Source organism: Crocodylus porosus, unplaced genomic scaffold (assembly GCF_001723895.1).
Source record: "Crocodylus porosus isolate Cpor-Errol unplaced genomic scaffold, CroPor_comp1, whole genome shotgun sequence".
NCBI classification, from domain to species: domain Eukaryota; kingdom Metazoa; phylum Chordata; order Crocodylia; family Crocodylidae; genus Crocodylus; species Crocodylus porosus.
This window is the reverse complement of record NW_017728935.1, coordinates 8,128,488-8,153,139: the sequence shown is the minus strand read 5'-3', so window position 1 is coordinate 8,153,139 and position 24,652 is coordinate 8,128,488. Positions and strand designations below refer to the sequence as shown.

General features: G+C 50.2%; 1 protein-coding gene and 1 long non-coding RNA gene across 2 annotated transcripts in view; one reads left to right on the top strand and one right to left on the bottom strand.

Annotated features, from left to right (window-relative positions):
* PLXNA2 (plexin A2) overlaps positions 1 to 12,226 on the bottom strand; it is a 264,936-nt gene extending 252,710 nt beyond the window's left edge. Inside the window, exon 1 of the mRNA XM_019546861.1 lies at positions 11,675 to 12,226. The gene's annotated coding sequence lies outside the window, so the exon portion shown is untranslated. The remainder of the gene's footprint in view (positions 1 to 11,674) is intronic.
* Positions 4,864 to 10,067, top strand: LOC109317905. The gene is made up of 2 exons (XR_002103141.1): positions 4,864 to 5,363; positions 5,448 to 10,067. It is a non-coding gene; the product is annotated as an uncharacterized LOC109317905 (long non-coding RNA).
* Positions 12,227 to 24,652: the final 12,426 nt, after the last annotated feature.

The following is a 24,652-nucleotide window of genomic DNA, read 5'->3' as shown; positions in this document are numbered from 1 at the left end:
ACTCAGGGAATGCAAATGTGTCAAAAACCAAATCTTTAAAGGGAAAGGGTCAATTAAGAAAAAAAAAATCACCTCAAAATATGCTGAAAACAGGTTTGAAAGCATAGAAAGGTTTTGCAGTGACGTTTTCCAAATAAAGAAAAAAACCCTGATTTTGGAGTTCCAAACAACTTTTCATACAAAAGTTGAAGCATTTATATTTTATATTACAAATATAAACAAAACTTACGGTTGATTCAAGTTGATTTTCATTGTTGCTTATTCGCCTGGACTTTCAGTTTCCAAAACCTTAGGGTTTTGGTGTTTAAATCTGCCTTCAGGCCTGAAAATATTGAACTCTCAAAAATGTTCAGAGGACAGGGGGGGAAAAGATATCTTGTCCTGCTCTAATATAGCGAGCACTGGAAAACCTGGCCCTGGGCTGATTCACGTGCTGTGTTTTAACCAGATGCCTAGGAGCTCTCCGAGGAAGGGATGATCTCGGTGTTCACTGTACGGCTTGTAGGACAACGGGACTCCCTCCCGACCATGGGGGTCCTAAACACCATAATCATGCAAATTACGTGACATATCAGCAAAGTTAGTGAGATGTTGATCCAAAGGGATGACTGATTGTGGTTGACCAACATGATAAATCTCCAAAGAAGTCTGATTTTCAAGCAGGACATTCAAATCCCTCTAGTCATTGTAGAAAAATTCACCCTCGCCTGCCAGGAACTAGCCTGACACTGAACTCCTTCCATATACATCACCAAACCATTCCAGGGTGCTAAAAAAAGTAGCCACTGCTGGCCCAGAACCAAACGGAAAGGGCCATGCCCAGCTTGCAGCATCACGCCTCATCCCACCCAAGCCTTTCTGGGACCAAAGTCTTGAAACAGAGTTTCCCAGTGACCTTCTCTCCTGGGAGCCTGGCTGGTTTTTTTTTTTAAACAAGCTACAAAACATGCTCCCAAGTCCTTCAGTAGCAGCTGCCTTTGTCCTTTCCCGAGGATTAGTTGTAGCACTTCCCAGATCAGCCGCACACAATCTGTGACCACCTCAAAGCCAGAAAATGCATTTGGTGGAACTGATGGCCCAGAATTGCCCATGCCATACAATTTCTACGCCTTGAAAAGCCCCATTATGTGAGCCCTTGCATCTGAACATCATCACACACAGAGCAGACAAGCAAGCAGGGCCCCAGGCCCTTGCTTCCAAAGTGTTTGCAAACTTTGTGTTGTTGCTATGAGATTTTAAAGCTCAAAAGGCCAAAGCTATCACTGCCTTAGTACTCAGCGTGGATCCTGCTCCCCCGAGGCTCGGTGTCTAAACAGAGTCGAACCTAGTGCACCAGTCGGAGAAGCGCTCGCCACCTCCGCCCGAGTTCATGCATCACTCTGCAGAAAGCTCAGCGCGGGTACTGATGGATGGCCGGTAAAGGGAAATGGAGCTTCTACTGTGGTGCCACAGTCCAGCCCAATGAATTATTAATGCCACCAATTTTTCACCCAGCACTCTCACTTTTCATAATAGGAACCCAAAGCAAATTATGCTTCTGCAGCCCTGTGAAGCAGACCAGCTCCAACCCAACTCTCAGGCAGGGAACTGGAGTGGCAGAGACCAAGGGCAGCCAGGGGCAGATTGCAAGCTCCCTGTGCCCAGAGTCAGGTGCAGCTTTTGAGAAGCTTTCAGCATCCTCCCACCCTCCCCTCTCAACCTTTTGACTACAGCCACTTATATCTCCCTCCCCCCCACCTGTCTCTCACCTATTGACCACCTCAATTTACATTTTAATTGACTGGATTTCTTGCGTGCACGGTGGCCTCTGGCTGTTTTAGCACTCCATCCAGGAAGAGCACACTCCATCTGCAGACACTTCCTCAGCCTGACAAAGGCTGTCCGCACCCGAAAGCTTGCTAAGAAGAATTTTTCCAACTGTTTGAGTTGGTCCGATAAAAGACATCAGATTTACCTTGTCGGCCCACGTCCTTAGACCAACACGGCTACAACCCACACCCCTGAAACATCTCCCCTTTAGGCAAGTGATGATTGCTATGACACGAGATGCTGAATCCTTTCCAAGATCCACCCCCGCTTGTTGGCACTGACCCTTGATGGGCAAGTCACAAAGGCCAGATGTGTCAAAAGCCCTGAAAAGAATAAGCAGGAAGCCAAGCAGAGTTCAGATGTTTCTTATGACTTAACACTGCCTTTAAAACACCTCAAAGTGCCAAAAAAGTGGACTGGGCTCTTCTGGGGCAGTGCTGCTACAGGGGAAGTTTGCATTTCTACAACTTAACATGCTAGTGGCTTCTGACACCTCCAGGCTCTTTCACAACACTCGTGTCCACACCATCTGCTTGAGCAGCACTGCTCACAAAGTCAACGATGCAAGCAGCTACAGGAGACCATTGCACCCTGAGGCCATCCCTAGCTACAGCAGGGGCGAGGTTAATTTTGGGCCCACCATCTTACTAGTCAGTGAGAATTTGATCTTGGACCTTTCAACTCGGAGACTCTGCTGCGCTGCAACGTCGGCCCCTTCCAAAGCTGCAGTACAAAGACGGTGACATGCTTTATTCCCAGCACCAAACAGAACAATGGCTTTAAGTTTCTAACTCCTCATGCCACTTCAAATCCACTGGAAAAAAAAAAATGTTTAATGCGTAACCAAGCATTTTCTTAAATCATCAAGAAATTGCCTTTCCCTGTTCTCCCCCCAGCTCTTAGGCTACCACTAAAAAATTCAGAGGAAAGGCACTGGCAAAAAGTATGCCTGAGTAACATTACAGACAGCAATAAAAAACAGCAAAAGCAGGACATTTGAGCAGAAGGTCAGTGCTCCCTCTTGTATTTTTGCCTTTCAGGGTATTTTGGCATCCGTATAAGCTACAGACACAACATCAATACCTCTGGGGCCTTGAGCGTAACACCCTAACACAGCCAGCTTCCCCGCTCTGTCCCCCCAATCCCAACAGATCCACTCAGTCAGGAAACCAAAATACCAGATGGGATGAAATCAGGCAGGCTGGCTAAGGCCCCCCTGAGGCAGCCAAAATGCTGCAGGTCGCAGTGCTCAGCGCTGCTTTTGTAGCCTTCTCAAGGAACCGGGCAGTCCCACTTCAGAAATACGTTGTAGTTTCCCATTTGAACAGCCCTGTTGACGCTTCTGGTTTTAATCACAAGATCTGTCATATTTGGGGCTTCCCTGAAAGCTCGAGCTTCTGGAGCCATGAGGATATTACCTGCTGATGCCATGAAAAGCCAGTTTCTGGCCTTCCTCCACTAGAAAAAAAGAAACAAGGAAGGAACCAAAAATCCCCAAACTAACCCAAAGGTCTTCAAGTTTTATTTTTAAGTAAATCTCAACATATTGAGACCGACTGACTGTTGAAGGCCTAGCTCTGGCAGTGCTTCACGTGCAATGTGGGGGTGACTCTGGCAAGGTATCACTCACAGGACCTTTAAGTCTGGTCCTGACTACATATAAGCTTGCATTGCTTTAAATCTGCTTTAAAACAAGCCTCTAGTTAAAGCAGTGCAAGTGTCGGGTGTGTAAGGGTGTGTGCACTGCAACCGGTCCTCTGCCTCTGTGGGGTTGGGATGTATATCAACCCAAAAACACCGGTGGAGCTGCCACGGCAGGCAGCGCCGTGATCAGCCATGCAATGCATTTCAAGCTCTCCCCGGCTGATGACGCATGAGAGGAAGTACCTCAACTAAAAGCCACAGTGTTGGATGCACTTAGATGTCTCCTACAGGCATCTATTTCCCAACTCACTAAGCCTGGAAATAACATGAGTAACCTGTTCCCAGCTGAGTCAGGGGTAGGTCGAGGTAGCTGTGCTTCCTCCGAGCCTCGTGCTACACAGCAAAATGAGTGAGTAAGCAGCCACTCACTGCTGAAGAGGCTTCCTGTTTTCTCCAGCCTCGCTGGGCTTCCTGACACAAGGTAAAGGGCAGTCGGCGCGCTGATGCTCGGTGCTGGCCTGGGGCTGCCGATGAGTGAATTAAAACTGTTGCTCCCGCTTGCTGGTCACAGCCCGTTGGGAGTCAAGACGGGAATAAGCCATTTCCTCTTGCTTTCCACGGGGTGCATGGAGCGCGTCCTCTCTGTGAACCGTCATCCTCCCTCCGCCTCCACCCAAGCTCCTCGCCGGAAAACCCGAGGCAGAAAAAGCCCTGGGTGAAGCAGTGCGGGGCTGAGCTGTAGCTCCCAAGGCGGACGTGTCCCCTTCTGCAGCCAATCCACGCCAGAACCAAGCCTGCTATGGTGGGCCCGTCTCTTCAGCTCGGGTGCTAACAGGCCTGGCTTCGCTTTCCGGGGGTTCGCTAGTTCAATCCTGAGCGTGGCCATCACAGCAGTGGCCGCCTGGCATCTACCTGGAGCGTGGAGACAGCATTTCTTGGTCCCTCCGGAGGGGCGGAAGTTGGATGCATGCTCAGCCTTTTGTTGCCTGCAGTTCTTAAAACCCAGGCTGCATGGCCATGCGCCGCACCCCCCAGGTTGCTATTAGAGAAATACCCGGTGTGGCTAAGCCAGCAGACCCCGCAAACTGCACCCACTGCCCCCTTGCTTCTCCCCATCCTGGTTTGGGTGAACCGTCTTTTTTTTGACAGGCTGCCCATGCAAGCTGAGCTCCTAGCATTGATTTTACACTTGCTGTAAAAGGTGAAAAACAGCTTGCAAGATGATGTGGACCTTCCCCAGCTGCGAGCTCGGAAAGCAAACCCGTTAGCGGAGTCATCTAGCTTCAGCCGGGTCCCTAAACGGAAGAAGCTACGGAAGCAGAAGGGCCTGTTTTGCCAGTAGCACCCCACGGATGCCAGGACTATTGCTGGCGTGTCGGTCAGGTGTGGGGAACATCTGCACTGCAGCCAACCCCCTTAACACGGGGCAGCAAGGAGTCCTGCTGCCGGGACGCTACGGTGGCTCCTCAAACAGGAACACTTCTGGCTGCAAAAAGCACAGTTCTTGGGCTCTTCTTGATACAAACTGCTGAGAAATATCAAGGCTCCAGCTAACACTGCTCTCCCAACCAGACGTGGAGGCCTGGCATTAGCCTCCTTTAAGTAGCTATAAGGACTCACGCTCCCCAGGGCCCAGCAACACTCCCGAGCTGAGCAAATGCTTATCTAGCACTCGAGGACCAGGGCTGGGGAGGAGGGGCAGCCTCACCAGGCAGCAAGGAAGGAGACTTTCCTTTCCTGTTTAGCTTTCGGCTTCGCATGAAGTCGTCTTCCTCGTATTTTGGACCCACCCTTGCCCTGGTCTCCCACCCTGCCTGGCTCGGCGCAGACGGAGAGGGAGACCGGGATCAGCTCCCACCCCTGCCACCGCCGCTCAGCCCCAGCTCATCTGATTGCTTCATTAACGAGCGGTAAGAAAGGAGCTGCCGCAGCTGAGGGAGGGCGAGGTGAGAGGTCAGCGTAATATTTACTCAGACGTCACCTTTCACTTTCAGGAGGTGCTGAAGGGACTTCGAAGCAGGCCAAGGGCTGCGAGTCCGTCTCCCGCCTGCTGAGGAAGCCGGGCTCCTGCTAACACAAAGCCCCTTCCAGCCCAGCTCCTGCCAGGCCTCCACAGAGCACGCTCGAGCGAACGGGAGACACAGGGAGCTTACGGGGAACCCTTCACTGGGGAAAATCTGCAGGTAGACGAGAGGTCTCCCTTCCAAGTGGCCCATGCTGCACTGGAAGTGCCCGTCCGCTGCAGGCCAGGACGACCAAGAGCGGGCAGGGTGGGTTGTGCCAGCTCTACATCACCCAGCCACCACGCACCCGCAGCCAGGAGAGCACTTGGGTCTCTGCGTGCCAGAGGCCAGGGATGCTGCTCCGTCGGATGAAGGGGAACCTCCATTAGCATTTTGAGCCATCTGCTCACCGCAGAGCAACCCCAGGTGCACCCACCCCGCTCTAACTTGCAGCACAACGGCGTTTCCATCCCAAATGAAGCTGACCCAGGGGCTTGGCTCTTGCAAGCTGCTGTCTATAGTCCAGCTACACGCCCCCCCACAAAAAAAAAAGCATTTCTCCCATGTGGCCTTTAATTTCTGTCCACTCCCACAGCTCCTCCGCAGTTGTGAGTGGGGAGCACCCCTCATCCGCTTTCCAGTTGCAGTGCAACAGTTTCTGCCTGCACGCTGGGCAAGCTGGAGGGTTCGGCTGACAGGTCTCGGCCAGGCTCGCTATCACTTTTCCTTTTGCGATGATCTGGACTTTTTTTTTTTTATAATGCGACTCTGATGCCTTTTATCTCCCGCTCCGAATGTAATTTCAACCCAGGCAAAGCAGGATTAAACTTTCATAACATAATACATTTATCTCGCTTTTCATTCCCCGCAACCACCTCCCCGTTCGGTTTCGCCCAAAGAGAGGCAGAGATTACACTGGGAAACATGAGACGGGAAATATCAGATCAGGAAGAGGGAGGCCACCTCTTTCCCAGTGCCCCATCTCTGGTCTGAGCATTTCCCCAAAGCGGCCAGAACCGCTATGAGCTGGCAAAGTTAGGCGAGCAATACTTCTCCGCCCCAATGAAACACAAGGGTGGATTATAACCCGGACAAAAGGCCCGGCAGAGAATACACAGCGGAAGATTAGATTAGAGAGATACATCACTGACATGCGCTACACTCACTTATTTTGTCTCACTTTATTTTAAAATCCCATTAGAGCCATTTCACCACCGCCTGAGCGCGTCTCGACACCCGAATTCAGACCGCGGTAGGGAGGCAGAAAGAAACCAGGTTGGAGACCTTGCAAGAGCACACAGTAGCGAGGGAGGAATCAGCCACTGCCAGCCAGGTTTGCTGGAAATCTTTGCATAACATTAAAATCTTACTGCCTCCCCACAAGAGCTATTTCTAGTAACGGGCAGGACTTGGGAAAGCGATGGGTCGAACATTGCCGCTCATCTTAATGTTCCCTTTTATCAGAAGGGACCGGCGACTCTGAAGGGGATGGTAAAACCAGCCCTAGCAGCTTTCCACACTGCATTTGGTGCTGATTTTTCTCTTCTTCTTTTTTCCCCCATCAAAAAAAGCTGTTCTGTCTATTTGAGTCTAGCTGCCGGAGCCCCCCTCTAGCGGGACGAGACGGTATTTCAGGCCCACAGCCCGGGCGGATGCCGTCTCCCGGCAAAGACAAGACCCTGCACAATCCAGCCAACTCCTGAGCTGGGAACTTACGATTTGGCCAGCTCATTATTTCACTGCTCTGCTGCCTAAGCCATTTTGGAGCTGTCTCGGTCAAAATTAGATTTGAGTTACGGACTTGAGGCCAGCGAAGGCAGGAGAGGAAAGATTACAGGGCCGAGGGGGCGGAAAACACAGCAAGTGTCTTGCTCAGACTGGAAAAGAAAACCGATCGATTGGAAAAAGAATCCAGAGCCGAAACAGCGGGTGCTAAATTCCCCGCACGATGCCAAAGGCCGGGCGGCTCTACAGCTTCCCCCCGCCCAGAAGCCTTGACCGGGGAGTACCGCAAGTGCGACAGACTCCACGTGCTCCGTTTTACCTGCGTTTCCGCCTCCGTCAGGAGCCCGACTCCCAGGTCTCGGACAAAGCTCCGGCCTGCGGAGAGGACCCCGCGTGGCTTTGCCACAGGTCAGCGCGGCACCGTGCCGTGCATGCCGCCGGCCCTCCTCTCCGCCCCAGTGCACACCCAGCTTCCCTTGACCTGCAGGGAAAGGGTCTGGACACAGCACCCCCTTCAGAGCACCCTGCACCTCCCGAGGACAACGCGCTGCCTGGCTCCTTTTGTTCACACTTTCTCCTCTCCATCTATGAGCCAGTCCGCAAACCGCGGGCAAAAAACTTTCCGCTACCCCAGCCTGAGACGCTTTAAAGTCCTGCAGTCACATGAGTTTCGGCATCACTGGGGGGCTGCAGAGAAAGCAGCTTGGAAGGCCAGCGGAGACGAGGTATACAGCTTTGGAAAGCAACTGAGGAAGCGGACAGACCCAAATCACCTCTAGGATGCTCTGGGCTGTGAGCATAAAGACGTGATGAACTTGGCCATCAGCGTTTGCGGGGGGGGGGCGGATTGGATGATGCCTCCCCGCCCCCGCCCTCTTGCCCTCCCTTTCTTTGTTGTCGTCGCGGCCTCCTAGCCAAGCTGGTTAAGAGATTAACACTCTAAAAACCACATTTACTCTAATTAGCCATGAAATCTTTGTAACTAAGTGAAAAAATGTTTCCCTTGAGGGATTTTTGTCCATTCATCACTGTTTGAAATGTAGGGAGGGGGTCAAAGGTGGGGTGGGGGGGCAGGGAGAGAGAGAGAGAAGGGGGAAAAAAAGAGGGATAGAAAATTTAGACGTAATGAATTAAGACAATGCCCAAGGGGGAAAGCAGACTCCTGCCATTAAATGCAGGCACCTCAAAGGGGTGGGGGGGAGCTGATTTTTTTTCTCCTGGCTCGCCAAATGGACGGTTCCTGAATTATTTCTAGTTAACAGACTGTAAACACAATGCTTGGGTCTCTTTATGGTTTGGTTAGCTTGGCTAGCAAGCCCTGCTTCTCCCATTTGCCGTGATGGACAGAAGTACATTGTGCCCCTGGCTATGTGTGCAGACAGCTGTGCGCCGCTCCCCCACGAGACAGCTGGGTGAGGAAGGGGCTCTGCAGGGAACAGGCACGCGGGCCCCTGCGCTGGATGCTTTCATTCGCCTTTTGCCAAGGGAAGGCGCTGGAGAAGAGGAGGGGAGAGGAGAGAGGGCAGGGAGCAAATCCTGCCACAACTTAGACCCATAAATATTTCATATCGGCAGAATAAGACTGAATATATTCCTGCCAGCGCCTTTCTTGTGTATGTTAAATGTGCCACCGCCTTCCACTTCCCCCCTCCCCTGTTTGTGTGTTTCTTGTAACGTGCCCATGAAATAAAGATTAGCTGAATAATCAGGAGTGTTTAGAGATGTGAAAGGGCCTGTCTCAGGAGCGCTCTGGGCTCAGGTTCATCTCTCTTGGTTTTTCCCCCCCTCTTTTAAGGATGCCCGAGACAGAGGGAGGAAGCAATATTTGCACTTGCTACAAAGGCGCCGGGGCCGAATGGAAATGCCAGGAGGCAGATAGGCAGAGAGCCGCGGCGTTCAGAAATATGGGGATGAGGGCAAATTCCCCCTCCCCTGTCACGTGGTTCTTGTTCTAGCCATAGAGGGGCCAATTAAAAGCGCTTGATGAGGGCAGGGTTTGAACCAATGCACGCAAGTGCATGGGGAAGAGTGGGCGAGCATTGCTTAACCCATCCTGGCTGAACAAAGATGCCTCTACAAAGCGACTCTAGAACGTATTGTGCCGGTACCAAGAAGCAGGTATGGCATCTCCTCTCGAATTGCCCGTCCGCACGCACCACGCCGCATCTGGGCATCGTCTCCCACTTCTAACCATTACCTATGCAGCCTGCTGGCTCAGCTCTTGCACGAGCGTATCCATGCTGAAGCCTTCCCCAGACATTGGATCAATCCCAAGAGACACATCCAAGGCTCCAGGCTCAAACTGCATCAAAAGTTTCCAGAGCCAGTTCTGGAGATCCCCAGAGCGCTAAAGCTCTCGGGAGACGGTCAACGGGAGACCTGAGGCAGATCCTGCAAGTCGAGACACCGCAGCGTCTACACCACAAACTGCTCCAAATGTCATTTCCATTTAGCTGCTTTGCAAGCCAATTTGTCATGTCCTAATGCAATTTGCTGAAGAGAGTTAAAGAGCAGGGCAGGAGGAGTCATCCATTCTTCAGCATCATATACCTAGGTGGAGAGTGCTTGGGGTCTTTGGGGGTTTTAATATCTAGCTGCATTTTGGAAAGTTCAGTTTCACTCAACAGCTGAGGGGCCAGGGAGAGCTCAGGGTTAACTGGGAGAGCAAGACAGAGTGCGAGGAAAGCACTGGGAGCCGCTATTTCTATCAGATCCGTGGGTTCGCAAAAGCATCTGTTACCTGCTTCCACTGCACAAACTTGTTATAAAAGCCAGGGGGAAACTGTGCAAATAATGATATCAAATACAGCTATAAAGGCAACGAAGAGTGAATTGGGTTACTTCATCTTCCTGCAATGAGCACAGCAGAGGAGAGAAGGGCAAGGTGTCTGCATTTGGTGCCATGAGCCATTTTACAAGAGAAACCATACATACAAGTGACTCCTAGGCTGGACTGTGCTTCCAAAGTCAAGGTGACTCTGCTCAGATCCTAGAACCACTCCTAACTCTGGTATTTAAGGCCTTAGGGTTTATAAGCTGAGACTGAAAGAGTATCTGGCAAAAGGCAGCAACATAGGACACACTTATTTTTATTTTTTAACCAGGGCAAATATCTCCACATTGGGAAAAATATAAGCATCGATTGTGAAGGGGGCACAAAGGCATCAGTCATTCTGTGGTAGAAGTAGGTCATTTGACTGAACTTTTAGAGATACTGATATCACCGAGGCCGTCCGGCACATGAAAGCAGAGAGTCGGCCTCCCAAAACTCAGTCAGGGTCCATCAAACAGATTCGTTCTACTAGCAAAATGTCAAGTGGTAGACAAGTAACGAGGAGGAAACCCTCCTAGAAACAGGACTGCATAGCTATGAACATTGCATCCTTGCTCACTGCTGAGCCAGTATCCTGAACACAGATCACGGAGGCATGATTTTTCCCCCCTCTGTCGCTTCCTAACCCCCCTGCTTTCCCTTAATGTTAACGTACTGACTTTCAGATGCTCCTTAGAACAGTGATTAAATTAACATCATTCACCCTGCCTTCACGAGCATAAAGTACTGGCACAGCTCGCACAGAGAAAAGGCTGGTGTTTGACCACACCAGGTTAAACTGGGGGCCGGATGAAGAGAGGACAACGGGGCCCCTCATTGTACGTATAGACAAGCCTCTGTTATGATAAACACGCATGTAACATCCAAGCAACTTCAGGGTTTAATGAGGCTGGAAACAGTCTATGGGACCTAGGAATTTTTTCAGAAAAGCATGCACAGATTCCCCCTTCCCTTTCCCAGCTTCTGTAAAGGGATCTTGCAGGATCTGGGACTTTCACAGTGGGGATATTATTTTTTCCAGGAATCCTGAGTGCTGGCAAAAAAAAAAAAAGTCTCTCCTGGTCAGTGGCAACTTTTGAGGGGTTTTGTTCCTTTATGATGCACTGCCTTTCCCCAGCCCAGGACTGAATGGTAGAGATTGCAGTCACTTGGATTTAGCAAGGAACAAAACATATTTACAGCAGAACTACACGAAGGGGAAAAAAATAACAGGATGCCCAAACTGGATTGGGAAGGGTGGGGAGGGGGACAGACAGAGGGGAGCATCACAGGACTTTCATTATGGGTCGAGATTTAGCTAGCAAATTAGGAACCCCCTCAGGATGATGCTCCCAAATCCAGCTACTTCCAGAAGGGCAGGTTCCCAAGTGGAAGGCAAACATGCTCCTACAGCTTCCAGCCTCACCCAGAAAACAACCCCAGGCTCTGGAGCCCTTCATGCCATGCATGCCCCCCCCCCAGCCCCATCCACAAGGAAGTGGTGGGGGTCCTTCCCCGGGGGCACCTGGCAAGACTCCCCCTTTGGCGCTCTCCCCGCTGCCAAAGCCGCGGTGCTGGGAAAGGATATATGGGGGCTCCCCTCATGCAGAATAAGAGAGGGGCAGGTGCTGGCTGGAGGCACCACCCCGCTTTGCCCACCCCGGCTGGGTGGCTTACTTACCAGACCTAAAGATCCTCTTCCGTCTGGCTCCTTGGGGGCTCTCTGCTTTCTCCCCCCACCCCTCCACCTCCTTGGATTTACGGAGAGGTAATCCAGACCGACCCTGAATTCATTGAAATCCGCCGCAAGTCACCAGCTACTTATCTGTATTCCTAAAGTCTCTCTGCTCTTCCTTGGAACAGCTCCTCCAGGCAGTCAGTCAGTCATTCCTCTGAAGCCCCTGTGCGGCTGGTAGCCAATTATTCTTATTATTTTTAATGGTCCTTATTCCTAGGATTCGCCCACCTAGACTTCTCCTCTACCCTCCCTGACATCAGCCATCCCGGGCTTCCTCTGCTTTTTTTATTTTTTTTTTTTTTTTTTTTTTTTTTTTTTTTTTTTTTTACAGTCCCATTTCCTTCACAGAGCTGTTTTTTCCTCTCTCTCCGTGTCTCTCCCTCGCTCTCTCTTTCTACCAGCTGAATTTCACAGTAACTGTGCACTCCTTCTCCCGGCTCTAGGCTGACACTGGAAGCTCATCCCCCCATCAGCAGCAGAGGCAGCAGTCTGCCTGCGAAAGCCTGCCTCCCTGCATTACCATGTAGCTCATTAACATACAGTCACTGGGGGTTAACTCTTGCTCAGCCGCCAGCTCCAAACCGCAGGCCTTCCCCAGTGCCGAATGCTGGACCCTTGCATTTCTCTCTCCGGTGTCATGCAAGGAAAGCGGCTCAGGGGATGCAGGTGCAAGCTACAGCCCTCCATTGACACTTGTTCCCCACGAACTTGCTGAGCCGGCCCAGCCACCCGCAAACTACCTTAAAGGTAAAACTCCAGCAAAAGCAAAAGGATTCAGAGGCAGGGCTGGGAAACGGGGACTGACACATGGGTGCTGCCCACTCAGCCCGGTTTGCAAAGAGAAATGGAAAGGTGGGGATACCGCCAGCCCACCCCTGTCTACCTGCTCCCTGCTGCCCCTCACCAGGCTTTGGGAGGCTTCCCTGATAGGGATCCTCTATGCACCTATGCCTTTTATTTTATATGCATGTGGACACACGGACAGAAATAAAAACGCAGTGAAAAATAGGAACCGTCGCAGTTTCAAGGCAGCTCCCGTGTTAGGGCATCCATTTCCTGACCTGGCCACTAGCTAGCCATCATATGGCAACAACTTCTGGTTACTGCCTGCATGGGTCAGATTTGAAAGGCTGAGAAAGGCTCCACAACCCATTACTCACCCTCTGAGCCATCCAGCACCTCCTAGTTACATATGTGCGTGTTGCACTGCAGAACAGGAGCGAGGAGATACAGGCATGGACCAGGGCCTGTGCTGCAAGGAATCTGAATCAGGCCGTCTCGGTTCTCGTCTCAGCTGCTGCCGCACACTTCCTACGTGCACCTGGACAAGTCACAACCCCGGCTCCCTGCTACACTTTTTCTCCTTCAGCGCAGCAAGAGGGAAACGAGTTTCATGCAGCGTTTGCATTCCCAGTACCTGGCCATGCCTGCACCCCCCAAAGCCCCTGGGTTCTGCTCCTTTCTCAGGGCGCTGGTTCAGAGCCCCTGGGGGTGGTTTCTGCACCTCGTATGCTCCTGGATGAATTAAAGGGGATGACTACTTCTAACGATTGTGCTCGGGAAATCCTACTGCACAGGTCTGACTTGAGATGCAACTGGACTGGATTCAGACCCTTGGGCCACAAGGCAACATGCAAGTGCTAGGTATCATTAACCAGCAGATTCCTACTGGGAAGAGTAAACGCAGACTGCAAGCAGCCCAGGGTCTACCACCCACATCCAACTCGACAGGCAAGAGGACCAGGAGCCGATTGCAGACCATCCCAACCCACACCGCGCCTGATGCAACACTCTCAGAGTGGATGAGCAATTGGGATTCCCACCTAAAAACTTCAGGCCCACCACAGCATACAAGTGGGAGGACCAGGCTGTAGACACAGAAGATCCTGCCCCCCATCAGACCAGCTGAAGAAGGGGCTGCAGCCAAGTGGTGATATGTCAGCGAGTTGCCGGTTGCCAGGAGAGCTTTGAAGGCTTGTGGTTGCACCGTGTTATGTTGGGGTATGTCTCTGGGACATGTAAGGGAGCGTGAGTGGGGTAATATTCAAACCAGGACACCACTCTAGAGACTGAAATGCTTTAAATAAAGCCAGGTCATCCGATTCAGATAACGTTCCCATCCCCAGAGAGGCTCGGAGGAGCTGCAAAACAAATTATAAAATAGAGAGGGAACCATACGTACAGGAACAGCTGAGCCTTGCAATCATCTCCACTGCCCTGAGGAGATAGCAGACAGACCACATAGCTACTTATGTGGCTTCTCCGCTCTTCCATATGGAGCTCCCGAACAATGCTCCCCTACTCTGAAGTGGGTGCAGGTGCTGAAAGCTGCTCTTTATATAGCAGAGGCAGGCTCACATGACTAGCTGGCTCTAAAAGCTACAGCCACACAGACGTGCATTTCAAATCAGCACAGCTTCTTCAGGAGCAATGGAGGAGTAAGATCCTGACCGTCCCTGAACAGGAGAGGCCAGTCTCTACTTCCCAACCTCTCCAGTAAAGGCTTTAAATCAATGCATCTCGTCCCTAAACTAACACGCCTACAGCCTATACCCCTTAGTCAAGGCATACCGCTCACCAGGTATCCGGGAATAGTCAGGGGAAGAGATTAACGCTACTGAAGAGGCTCCCCAGCTGCCCCCTGCCCACAGATCACATGCCTGCAGCTAACTAAAACCATTTAGGGGAAATAAAAAAAAAAAAAAAATCTCTTCCCTGAAGTCTCTATGCCTCTTGAGGAAGACAGACTCAGTGATGCACCAGAAAGGTCCTTTCCCTTGGCAGCAGACTAGACAGGTGCTCAGCAGGTTGCTGCTTGCCCTCTTTGGCCCCTGTTGCTTTTTCCCTTTGCAGAAGTGTATGTTTGAGAAGGGCAGAAAGGAGATAAATTAAGCCCGTGAGCTCATTCCTATTGCTCACAGGCAGTTTAAAGGTATTTCTCCCCTCGAGGGGACTACAACAGACAAGAAATCAATAGTCTCCCCAAGGAGAAAGCCACCCAGTAGGCAGCGAATTCACCTCTCTAAGAGGAGATTTTCCCTGTCTCCATGTTCCCTGTCGCTCAGGAAAGGATTTCCTTGTTTAAGCATGCTCCCTGCAATTCTCCAGCAGGAGGCCCTGGCCCAGCTCAGGCCTTGCTCCCCTTTCCCCTCAACTGCTTCACTCATAGCTAGATTTTATTTTATTTTTTTTGCACCGGTAACACCAGGCCGATGCATGGAGTGGATGGAGCAAGCTCCAGTTCCACCGCCCAACACCAAAAAAACCTGCTCAATATAGACCTCTCATAGCTAGATTGAGTCCGGGACTGGGGATATTTAAGCACCCTGAAAGGCTATCTACAACACAGCTATTCAGCTTGGGACAGGGAAATGAGGCCGCTCTCTGCACAGAGCAAGCTCTGCTCTTTCGTTATTCTGCCCCCGCTACATTTTCTGTGTCTTGCCTTCACAGCAAACGCCACTAAATCCCATTACAAATACCAGCCTTGGCTAAACGCTCGTCCCACTAATGCAATTTCTCCTTTCGTGGGAAGCCGTACAAGGCGGGTCAGAGCATCTTAATTGCTCTCTCCTCTTGGCTGGACTGTCGGCATCCTGCATTCTGGTTATTATTTATTGATGGCCAGTTGTTGTCAAGATGGAGAGTCTCTCTCCGGCTAATTACACGATTGCTGAGCTAGGGGAGCAGCCCAAAAGGGCAGCAGAGGAGGTCACACATATGATGCAGGTGAGGAGCAAGGGTCTTTTTCAGGGTGTGCGCAAGAGCAAGAAGGCACCAGCCAGGATTCACCTGGGGTACGGAGGCCAGGGAGTGCAAGCTGATGAATGGTCTGTTTGCCTAACCAGTTCTCTGGTCACGCAGGTTTTAGGCAACAGCAGCTTCATACCTGAGCCAACTACAGGTAAAATCCTTGTGTCAAGTTGTGTTAACCCATGCCCAAGGCCTGTGACAATAGCAGTACCTGGAAATTGCAGGAAGCCCTTCTGTCACTGGAAGCATACCAGGCTTTCACCATAAGTATTTATCACTAGGAAGAGAACACACGTGTTTGTGGTACACTCATATTACACACCACACACAGTATGTCTGTACTTGCATGTGCATTCAAGAGGTATGTGCATGTGGCCTATCTGGGTTTGATGCCAGCATCTTGCATAGATGTGCTTGTTAGCACGTGTGTCAGTGTTTGATGCTGTATTTGTGTCTTCCACGCAGGTCTTATTTGTGTCCTACATCCTGTGGCTCCGTCCACGTGCTGCTGTGTGCTAGTACTGGGCATATTTGTTCCTACGCCTATGTGTCTGTGTATGTGTGTACTAGGCTTCGGGCATCTTGTCACTTTATTTTGAAAATATGTCTCCATGTCTCTTTCTTGCATTTGTGGAGCATTTGGTGCATTGCTGCCTCTTTGTTATATGCACAGATCCACATCTGTGAAGCTTGTGTGTGCAAGCTGTGCATGTTTGTGCTTTCTGGACACGCCACACCAGTGTTCTGCATACAGGTTTAGATGTGCATTTTCTTCTTTTGCATATTTGCTTGTGTGGTCTGTTCTGCACACGTATACTAAGGGAAAACTGAGAGCACTGCACAGCACGGCATCCCTTTCAACAGTCTCGCATCATGAGCTGATGGCAACCTGCTTTACAGCCACGTGGACATGGGTGCCCAGTGCCTACATGGAAACTATATCTCACTTTGCACCAGGGAGTCTTTTCTCCAGCTGCCCCCAGCACAGTGGTAACCACCAGCAGAGAGGTCTGGTGCAAGTCACTCTGGATAATTTACCGGCCAAATGATAGCGAACAGAGAACATAAAGACGCCCTGAGAAACAGAAAGCTGTTTGCGTAGGAAACAAAACTGGGCAGGACCCACATAAAAAAGAGCCACGGAGCCATAATTTATGGCGGCGTCTCCCCCCACAGCTTTGTGGGAAGCTGACATCCTGGGGCACCAGAAACAGAAGCTTGACTCATCCTGCTACAAATCAAACAGGATGGTCGTGGAGTCCTTTATTGCTCCCCACAACCCTCTGCCTGCCCCTTTCCCCTCCTCTGCGAGCATCCCCCTTGGGGCATGCCATTCTGCTGCACCTGGCAATGGCAGCCCCGAGGCCCCGCGTCGATAGGGGTCACGAGATGCCGTTTATGCGCCGTCTCCCAAGCGCTGCCGAAGCTGGCTGGCCTTTGCGGGGCACGTGAAGGCTATAAACAAGATGCAGGGCCTTAAACCTGTTCTGCCCGTGCTCCCGTTGGTTGAAGCCAGGTAACAGACATGATACTTTTACCAGTACGGGGGATCAAAAACCAGGCTGTATCTGGAAGATCAGCTCACAAAACCAGTCCATACCCATAGCAGAACAGGAGCTCGGGGCACAGAGTGGTTTAAAAATGGTGGAACCTGCTCTAAGATTTGTTGTGTATTTGTGTGCGTTTCTGGTCACTTCTGATCTAACCTACGCTGCTTACAGAAAATGGCACCACTTAGACCGATTCCACCTCGGGCTTTTTAAATGCCTGTTCCTAGCCCGAGAGTAACCGAGCATGAGGGAAGTAGAAGGGAGGAGGTCTGCCCCACTCTCTGTATGCATGCACATACCCTTTGCTATCTTCAGTCATTTGCCCTGGGAGAGGAGGGAGTTGCTACCCTGCCACGGCCAGTTCTAGCACTTGCGTCTTGTGGGAGGTCAAGGCAAACCTCTCCCTGTATAGAGGGTGGGCTCTGAGCCCACTGTAAAAGGCGCTGGGGGCCTCATCACCCATAAACTATGTAACGGAGATGAACTCCACCTGGAACAAAGGCTATTAGGGAAATGGCTTATCATGAACGGAGACAAAAACTGTTTGGCAAAACGAAGGCTGAAAGAGGATGCGATTCGTGTCTGCTAATGCATCAGAGCAGGAGAACAGCTAGGTTCACTGAGAGGCAGAGCTAGTGCCAGAATTAATGGCTCCAAACCAGCCATGAAGACATTTAGGCTGGAAGTCAGAAGTAGGTTTCTAACCCAAAGAGCAGCATGTTGTGGGACAGCCTCCCACCTACAACCCTCCCTCGTTTTCAGATGGAGCTCAGTCAGTCCATGCAAGGGACCCGAGCTATCCAGGGACTGCACTTGGTGACCCATCCAGTCCTGTGCACCAGTATCAGGTCCAAGGGCTTGAACCAAAGTCTGAACCCCCACCAAAAATTTTAACTGCTCCAGAAATGCACGCACATGTATGAGAGGTAGATGCCACCTCCTGCACGTACAACCCTGAGGTGAACACTGAACCAGCAGGAGTGTGGGCACGCGTCTGCCTTGTAGCATTAGGAGCTCCTGCCAACACCAGCACATGACACAAGTAGCCTCCAAGCCCTAAAGGCCACAGCCTCCACGAAGCAAGGGGTGCTGCTGCCAGAGACCCCGCAAAGTGACACACGTGCAGCTGCTGCGTCACGGGGAAGCTAGACGTCATGACCCACCCGTCCTCCAGTTACACTCGCAGGCCTTACCCTGGGGATTTCCGGGGTTTCCAGGAAATTTCACATCCCACTCTGCGGAAAGGGTGGCACGAAGCCGCACTAAGACACAAGCAGGGTGGGAAGAAACCGTGCCTCAGAGTTACAGCACCTTCTCTGGTGCCCCCGGTCAGGATCAAAGAGCACCGCCGTGCTAGCTGCTTCTCACCTGCTCTCCACCCATCCGCATGGGTTGGGGCAGAAAGAGCAGCACCCCGAGGAGGGGCTGGATGGTTCCTATGGGTGCGCTGAGCCTGGGGCCCCTTCACTATCATAACCAAGAAAGTTGCCTTGATAGGTCTGATCCTACAGTGACTAAACCTGACTGTGCAAGGTAGGGACTGGGGCAGAGCCTGATGTGTGGAAAGCCTCACTGGGCCCCCCGCCCATCCCAAGCTATAGAAATGCTGCTTCTCACCAGGGTTCAGCCCCATGCATAGGTTTAGAGCATCCTGACAGAGCCCTGGGACCTGAATAGTGACTGGATAGTCACAGGACCAGGCTCAGAGCCCCCTCCGAGCTCCTACCACCCTCCTCGCAGGGCAGAAAGATGCACCGGCTATACTGTAGCTGCAGCTGAGGCTCCGGGCCATAGCTTGCAAACAGCTGAGCAGCCTGTGAAGCTGGGAGGCAGGGAGAGGGGTCTGCTGTCTGAGCCTGGGTATTGGCTTTTTTCCTCTTTGACAAACCCCCATGCTTCAGAGCACAAGGGTCATGAATCTCTGCACCACACACTCCTACACGTCTTCCCATCGTCCCAGCCCTCAGCTTTTCATACGCTTGCTAAGACCTGGATAAAGTGGCTTTTATGCCTTACCTCCTGTGTTTTTTTCTGGGCATTTGCACATGTGCGCAGCAGCAGGCATTGCTGCTTGGTCTGTAATGGCTCTCCCAAGGACAGGCAGACAAATCTCTTCTTCCACATGCCTGTTCAGGCCACTCCACAGGAGTCAGGGAAACACCATCCAAGAAGCCTGCTTCACAGCTGAACTGGATTTAAAACAGCTGCTGGAAATTGTGGGGAGAGAAGAGAGCACCATCTATAGGCTCCCAAGGATAGCACGCCGCACTCAAGCGGGGAAAATTTCATTCATTAATGCTGATGCCAATTGCTGACAGCTTTTAGCTACTAGCATCATATCTATCCAATGCAATATTCAACAGAGCTAATAATTATTCAGCATAAATCACTACAATAGGAGAATTGCAGGCAGTTATTTCAAAGTGATTGTTTCCACTCAGTTATTACCTGTGACAGTAACATCAAATAGTCAAGCCCACATGTACATGTGAAGCTGAGTGAAAGATCAATGGGAATAGAACCTGCACTTTATGCTATTCTTCCTCTTTAGAAAATCCTTGTCAAGTAATTTTTCATAGGGTTTTCTCTTCTTTTTCCCTCTCTATTGGTCATAGTATTTCCTTGGAAAACTGAAGGGATTTTTCTTTTCCCATTACCAATTTTGCCCTGTTCCTCACCAACACATACCATCGGCAAATGCAAGCTTTTGTCTCCACCCCGTGATTTGAATGAAGCCAAAATTAGCATGGGATAATTTTTTTTTTTTAAACTGAAATATGTTTTCATTAAGTTCAATGACAGGAGAACAGAACGTCTCAGACTCCTGAGTTACAGAGTGTCTTGTTACTGTCAAAAACACAATTGCCAGCAATTCCTGTGCTGAGCCTGGATATCAAAAATTGAAGGTTCAGATAATATGCCATTTCTAACCAACCTCATGAGGCACCTAAGAATAGCTCCTCTGTAAAAGGGCGCGATGGAGAGAAAAGGGGGAAATGCAAGGATTCTGCGAAGCGCTAAGAATATGTACTAAGGTATCTCTTCTGCAAAAAGCAAAGCATTTCTTGAGATATTTCAGAGTCTGTACTTTGCTAAGTCTTCATGCAAATGTGAATCTTAATCGTCCTTCCTGTACTAATAAGGAAGCACCTAGGTGCATATTTGATGTTTCTCTTCAGCTTTTGCAGCTCTACTAGCAATTAGTAAGGAGAGAGATCGTGTATACATGTGCGACTTCCCTCTACTGGCTACAATCCGAACTGCTCAGCTGCCTGTCCCCGACCTGATCATGCTGATACCAGTGGTCTTCAGTGATGCTACCCCAGCGAATAAGGCACTGGACTAGGTGCCAGGAGACCTGGGTGTTAGTCCAGGCTCCAAGGCTCAACTGTGGTGTCATCCAAAGCAGCAGCCTGCCAGCTTGGCCATCCAACGGCTGCCTGTCAGAGCTGAGTGTGCATCTTGCCATGTATCTGACACCACACAGAGCACATGGGGCCTCGAGCTCAGCTGGGACCCCCAGGCACTCCTGCCGTGCCAGCAATGGCAGCACAAGGGTAGCTTTGTGCTGCTGGGGAGGGTGGGTGCAAGTCTGAGCCCCGCTGTTACTGTGAAGTCATATGTGGCCCTGGGTCCTAGCCACAGCCTCAGCTGGTGTAGAGCCGACTAAGTTTTATGGACTTTGGAGCAGTTGCTCTGAATGACGGCATCTAAGCATCTGGCTCGTTATCACTGGCTGAAGCCTCTTTGCATCTCACAATTACCAATACCCACTCAGGCCCAAAACCTGCCTTCACTTACTCCCCCTGCAACAGCTAGACCTCAACGGGGACAGGAGGTCAAACCCCAGATCTGCCCTCTTTAATTCTCTTGCCCTGCAAAAGGGCTAATTTCACTTCTGCTGTGCCCGCAGACAAAACGCATGTGATGGTTAGACGTGGTACGCACAATTACTTGTGTGGGACCAGCACACATCAAGCCTTATTACCATCGTTGTTATCATCTTTACAAGTGTAGTCACCGAGTATGGCCACAATCATGTCGAGCAGAATAGCTTCCAGTTTGGGTGATTATCGAAGCCACCGTGAAGGAGCAGCACGCCAGATATCACCATTGTTAACAGGCACGCACCTTTATCCAGCCCCAAAAGTGTCCCTGTAACTTGACTAGGAGGCATCTACATGGTGCACAGACCTTCGCAATCCTTTTTTTAAGGACCCTGCTGCCTCCTAATCATTTGCACTCCTCAGGCTGCACATTTCGTTTAAAAAAAGGCAATGGAAGAAGCACAGACAGTCTTCAACAACCGCATGCAAGGTAGGAGGGTCCAAATAAGGGACATAGGAAGGGGCTATAATTTTGCTCTGAGTATTTCTTTTGAATCGGAAACAGTTTGACTCACACTGGGTAAAACTGTTTAAAGTGCCTCCATGATTTGGACTCCCTGCTTTAAAAGTGACAGGTACTTTGGGAGCCCAAATGGCTTTAACGGTCTGAGATTCATCAGGTTCCTAATGGCAAGCATTTTAAAGAAGTGCCTAGGTAATATTGGAACTTGGCAGGACATTTTGAAAGGAGATTTAGATGCCTGAATGACATTCATGTCTTAGAAAAACTCGTCTGCAAAAGTCCACTGGAAGTCAATAGGATACGAGCTCCAAAAATCCCTTAGGAGCTTTTCTATATTTTAGTTCAAGTTGCTTAGTAGGAGGCCTTCCCACTCCCCCAAAGAAGAGCTGAGGCTCTACTTTAAGATTTTTTTGCTTACTGTGAATATGGTTGTAGTATATAAAGTGCCACAGTGAGACTGCGATGCATTTCAGGCACACATGGGTAGCGCCTTCAGAAGTTTCCCTGCCATGCACCTCTTCAGAGCCATCCCACTAGAACCAATTTCAGTCTCTGTGGTCCGCTGAGGCTCTTTTCCAAGCCCACCCACGTGAAAATATCAGCCGGGAAGTGGGCAACTGGACCGAAACCAGACCGAAGCTGTCAGATGGGTCAGGAGTGAACTGGGCCAGATCACAATTAGCTTGGCTGAGCTTCTCAACGGTGACTGGTGATTTCAAGTGCTCCTGGCTCAGGGCCCTGAAGGCAGCACTCAACGCTTTCTCACCACTCAAACACCCAGGTCCCTTCCAGCCCTAATGTCTATGAAATGTATGAAAAGCCCCTGAAACACCCTATTAGGCTCTGCCTGCAATTACCCCCTTAAGCTATCCTGTCCCTCCAGGCTGCTTTCTGCTGAGGTCTAGCAAGCATCTCACGAGCTCCGACGTCTCTGCAGAACGGAATTTAAAACAAGGGTGAGTTTGTGTGTCTGAACAGGTCACTGCGCATGGGCAGAGACCTCGGGACAGGCTTTGCCACGTGACTTACTGAGCAGGGCCGGCTTGTGCATTCACCCAATGGACTGGAACTGATCAGAATGAGCTATTACAGGCCATTGAGTCAATTATCGACTAACTAACGAAGGAGTCTCTACACAGCCTGTGACATGAAACAGAAGAGCAGAGTTACTCTAGCTTGTCATGCTAAGAATTTACAGCTTAATGGATTTCCTCCGGGCCAGATCCTGCCCTTGCATGTAAGCGGGAGGCAGGGTCTTGGGAAAGGGTTACAGCAGGACTCAGGAGAAGGTCGCTGCTCAGCCTGACACCTCTGATGTCACCTGTTTGTGGGCTTCAGCTTGCTCTCCTTTCTTCCCTTCCCGTGGCAGGTGGCCAAATCCCCCCACCTTTTATTTGCTTGCTGTGGTGAGCCAAAGCTGAAGCCTCAGAAAAGGCAGTGCGGTCTCCCATCATTGTGTACGAGGGGCTCCTGCTATGAACCAGGACTCCATCGTTTCGAAGTGCAGCACAAGCAAAACATAAAGGCCCAGGCTCCCCCACAAATTGCCAGTTTGGGCAGTCTACCAACACCAAGAGACCCTCCCCTGGATGCTGGCTCCAAAAAATCACCGAGGAGCTTTTCTATATTTTTGTCCAAGTTGCAGAAAACTTGGGACTATTTTAGTCCAAATTAGGAACAAGTTAAGTGTGACTAGTTAGAAACACAAGATCTCCTGAGCTATAGCCACAATCCAATGCACCTCAGAGACAAACCAAATATGCCCTGAAGCCGCAGGCTCTGCCAAGTCTGAAAAGGTGGGTGTTACTCTCAGCAAGTGACTCTAGGGATAAAACTGTGCATTACTCATAGCACTCGCTTGACATCTCTATCATCCGCCACATCATCATGGAGAAATGAGCATTTTAGACCTACTGTCCTAATGAACACAAGCAATGGAGCATACTGTCAAGACTGACTGGAACTAGGATGATTATCATGCAATGCTGTCGCCTTCAATGGTCCTGTATCAAGTGTGTTGCCATAAGAAATAAAAGTGTTTTCTAAAATCCTAGTTGCACTTGCTTTCTCCAACTTGGTGTGGGAATCAAGATCTTTAACAGTGGGGGCAGGAAGAAAGCAGGCTAGAAATCCTTTTATTTAATGGTTGCATTATTGTTAATCTTTCTGCTGCAAGTTCTATAAAGCATTTTTGTAAGCGACTGAGAAATGCAGAGCCCAAAGGCTGCTTATCATTTCAGATCCTTTCACTGGATTGCCAGCACTTCTTCCCAGGCTGCTTTTTGGAGGATGAGGTAGGGTGTAGGGACCTTGACTTTCAAACAGATGCTCCAAACTTTAGAGAAACCCTTTTCCCTCGCTACAGCCCAGTCTGGCATACATAAGAAGGGAAGGTGCAGGCTCATATTAAACAACATTCATGCAAATATTGATAAAGAGCCATTAAGAATATGGATCCATCCCCCCCCCAAAAAAAAACAAAACAAAACCCCAAAACAAAACTACAGGTCTTTTTTCATTTACACTGTGATTTGGCAGAACAGCTCCTGGTCCAATCCATCTCTTCAGAAACTCTCCTTGACTGTTTCTGCCCGTGTACATACAAACGCACGTGCACTACCACCACATGCTCCGCAGAAGAGCCAGGGGTCCACCCCAGATTTCTGTTCACAAACAAATGTCTCCCCGCACAAGCTACCTCAAAAAAATGCAGAAAAGCCCGCTTTGAGTCATAAAGACATATCATAGGGAAAGATTTATTCTGTGTCTTTAAATTGTTATTGCAGAAAGGTCTGTCAGGTTTAATTGAGGTATTGGATTATGTATGATAAGTGTACCGAGGGAGTTTTTGCATTACAGACAGATGTATAGAGGACGACCTCCTCCAGCTCCTTTCTTTAGCTCAATACCCGGCAAGGGGCCCAAAGATATTGGGGGATTAATGTTACAACAGAGGGAAAGAGGACGCCTTTCAATATATTTTAGCATTTTATTTCACCAGGGCACCAATTAAACATTCCCTTTCTGAACAGGCTAGAGATTAAAGCAGTAGCAAGGCAGTGAGAAATCATCCCTTTGTAGCTCTGTCCATGCAGCTTGCTCACCACCTCTTCCCCTCACAAATGATCAAGAATAATATACTGAAACTGAGAAAGCACTTAAAGTAACTTTTACTGGGGGGTTGGGAGGGCAGGATCAATGCCCCCCCATCGGCATTCCCTTAATGAAAAGGAGGTCAGTCTTGGTGACTCCACAAGACTCCAACCCC